This window comes from Rosa rugosa, chromosome 5 (genome assembly GCF_958449725.1).
Source record: "Rosa rugosa chromosome 5, drRosRugo1.1, whole genome shotgun sequence".
In the NCBI taxonomy this organism is placed as follows: domain Eukaryota; kingdom Viridiplantae; phylum Streptophyta; class Magnoliopsida; order Rosales; family Rosaceae; genus Rosa; species Rosa rugosa.
Window position 1 is genome coordinate 45,435,610 of NC_084824.1, and position 3,417 is coordinate 45,439,026.

Sequence of the window (3,417 nt, forward strand, 5' to 3'; positions counted from 1 at the left end):
TAATAGCTATATGTAACACTGTATTTATAGAAAATTGTCATTCGTATAAGGGAAGATGTTCACAATCTCATGTCTCTATAAATAGACATTGGGTCATATTGATTTATCTTCACTTTAGTAAATACCCTTTTGTAACTTGTAGGGTTAAAGGTCTAAGTATTTGATCACGTTTCAAATATTCAATTTCATTGGAATTGCCTCTTTCCAATTTGGCCAATAATATACTCTGTCGACATTCATAATGAAACGTGGCATAGCATCAGTACAGCCCTTAATGATTTTTGGTAGCTACCAAATGTAAATTATCATCGATGATCAACAATCATATATCTCACACATTCTTATATGCATGCATCAGCTATAATAAGCTTATTAATATTGGGTACTCATGCCACTTCTGGGCCATACATTGTCGCTTCTAGGACAATCATCTCTCATAGATGAATCACGTAGAGAATGTGGATCATTTTACTTATAATCTCATGTAGAGCATTATAGGGCTTGTATAATCTCCCCTTTTCGAAAGCTTAAAACTTTAGACCTAGTGGATACATTCCACACAAATTCACGTCGGTATTCAAATGACAGTAGTTTTTCATTCTCCTAACGGTGGGAAGACTATCTTATTATAATCATGAACAAAAGATGCACTCAAATATCTATCACTTTCTTTGGAGTGAAGATCTTCATTGGTTGGTGGCGAACCGAAACCAACTTTTAGGTTAAAAACATTTAATTCATGAGCAGTAACCATATTGATGTATTATTGTATCACTAATACATCATTCCCTAATAGCGTACTTACAACCTTTGTATGTACGTGTAGCCATATTAGGTGCTCTAACATTGTTTTATGACATTCTCTTCAGGACAACCATGTCATTTGGATACATGTATACCACAAATCAAATGGGGTCTAGATTGTTTGTGATAGTATGGTTTGTGTTAGGGACTTTAACCGACGCATATGCCTTTGCATTTAGCATATGATTTTGTCACTATCTTTTATCAAATCACTAGCTTAGATATTCTTCAAAATCAAAATGAGATAGTGGATAAATATCTCACACCAATTCTTGTTGTTCTTCAGGAACAATCTTTCTCCCCCTCATGGCAGATGGACAGTCTCATTAAAGTGCCAACTCGCAAATATGCGGTAAATAAACAATTTGATTGTGAGTAAGGTTAGTAGTCATCAAAACTTGTAAGTGATTCCATGCAACATGGTAGACAAAGATGACGTAACCGGTCAAGCCAAAATAGTGTATTTGGTTCAATGAACTTCTGGTTCATAACACTGTATGCCTCAATTTATTGTAGAAATTTGACACAGTATATATGAGATGACAAAAAGTTTTCTCCAACAATATAGTAGGCACTTAATGCAACAATATTTCAAATTTGGTAACATGATAATAGCTCATTTGGAGCCATAAATCAAGATCGACAACTCATGATATGAGTGTTACCTTAGCTTGAGTAAACATCAATTATGAAATATTGACAATTGGAATGGACCAAATTCATTTTGAACTGCTGGCCAGAATGATATACTCAAAATTTCGAGTTAAAGACTACAATCCATAAGAACAAGTAACTTTATCATGTGGAGAACCTCAAGTTCTATGTCACATATAAATGTGTAGTCATAAAGAGGAGGGACTTCAGGCCCTCATATAATTGGAGATCCAAGAAACTTGAGGTTTCAATTTTTTCAATTTATAACAACCTCTTAAGGAACATCAGGTTCCTAGATAATCAGAATAAGAAACATTTAGTTTCAATGGGAACTCAAGAGGTTACAATAAATATGAGGAGTAACACAATAGTGCTTTCAACTTTGCTTATTATAAGCAAAAGACATCAGGCATGTGAGATGAATCTCAATGTTCTTATTAGTCAATGCAATTTAATTTGACCAGTGCCCTTTCGAAAGGGGCTTGATAATCATCTACCATATTGTGTACCATAGGCGACACACACCCAATTTACAATTTCCTCACATATGTGGATGTTAGGATAGTATTTACATTGACTCCTGATTTTTCTCTTGCCATGATCCACTTCTGGTGGCATTTCATGGTATAGCCATGTCAATCAGCTTTCTTATCAATGAGATACATGAGAGGTAACATCTCTAGTAATATTGAAGGCACAGGATGCAAAGAGACAATAATATGTGCTCTTCTGGAGCCATCAATCAGATATGTAAGATCTGAGATGTTGTTATATTAGCCTCATAAGAATAAGTCTTAATAATGTTTTCTGAACACCATGGATAAAATTGCATTGCCTGAAAGTCACTCAAAACATAAGTTTGAAGATGACACAAATTAATCAAATTTGTAAGAATTGAACAGTAGATCTCATAGGATATACACGAAGTTTTTGGTCCGTGTTATACAGTTAAAACACGACGTTCAATTATTATATTGTTGTTTGATGTAGATTAGCATCAAATGCATTTTGAACTTCTGGTTCAAAAAATGTACACTCGAAATTTGGAGGTTCGAGATATCAGACTGCTGGTCTGTATATGTTAATGTCTAAGATTTGGGCGGTAGTCCAAATCTTGGTTAATGCTAGTCCGGTGGGCGGACTGCTACTTGTGATGTTTTTAGAGCTTCTGCTACCTGTCAAGTAAAATACAAAGCGGCGTCAGAGGGAGACCGCGTTGGGTGGTCTTCTCTTCTCCGATGCCTAAGTTAGTCAATGTATTTATGTTGACAGAATAACAGTAAGTAAGTCGTAAATGCGTAATTAATGAGGAGAGAGGAAATGACCTTTTATAGGTGGGAGAGAGGCTGACCTCTTCCATGTTTTCGATGTGGACTGATATGCTTCAGTTCCCAGCTTCTGGAGCTTCTAATGCTATCTTGACACGACGCGTGGTGGTGTGTCGGTGGTGATCTGGGGGCAAGGTTCTAAAAATCTGCCTAGGCGTTGGGCGGCTCCACCCCGTTCCGATTTTGGCCTAGTCGAGCAAGCTAGGCACTGGGCAGAAAATCGGCCGCCTAGGCGGTGTTGGGCGGGTGCTGGGCAGTCGGCGCCTAAGCGTTTAGGCGCTTTTGTTTTTTTTGTTTTTTTTGTTTTTTTTCATATCTCTTAAGACATGAAACGAAATCGACGAAGATTAGAAGATAGGGTTCTGGTAAGTCGAATTTCTGACTCACAATCTCACAAGTTCAGTCGAAGGCTCGAACTCTTCACTCTTATTTGCTGTCTGGGTTCACGCTCGGTGATTCTTCAAGATCAATTTCTGGATGAAGGGCCGTGTTGGGGCAGCAGCAGCGGTGGTGGTGGTGGTCCGAATGAAGCCGGATTGCCAGAATACTGGCTTCTTAATCAGATGTGGTGGTTTCCGGCGATTAACCCATTGAGAGAGAGAGAGAGAGAGAGTGCTCTGTGCGTGTGATG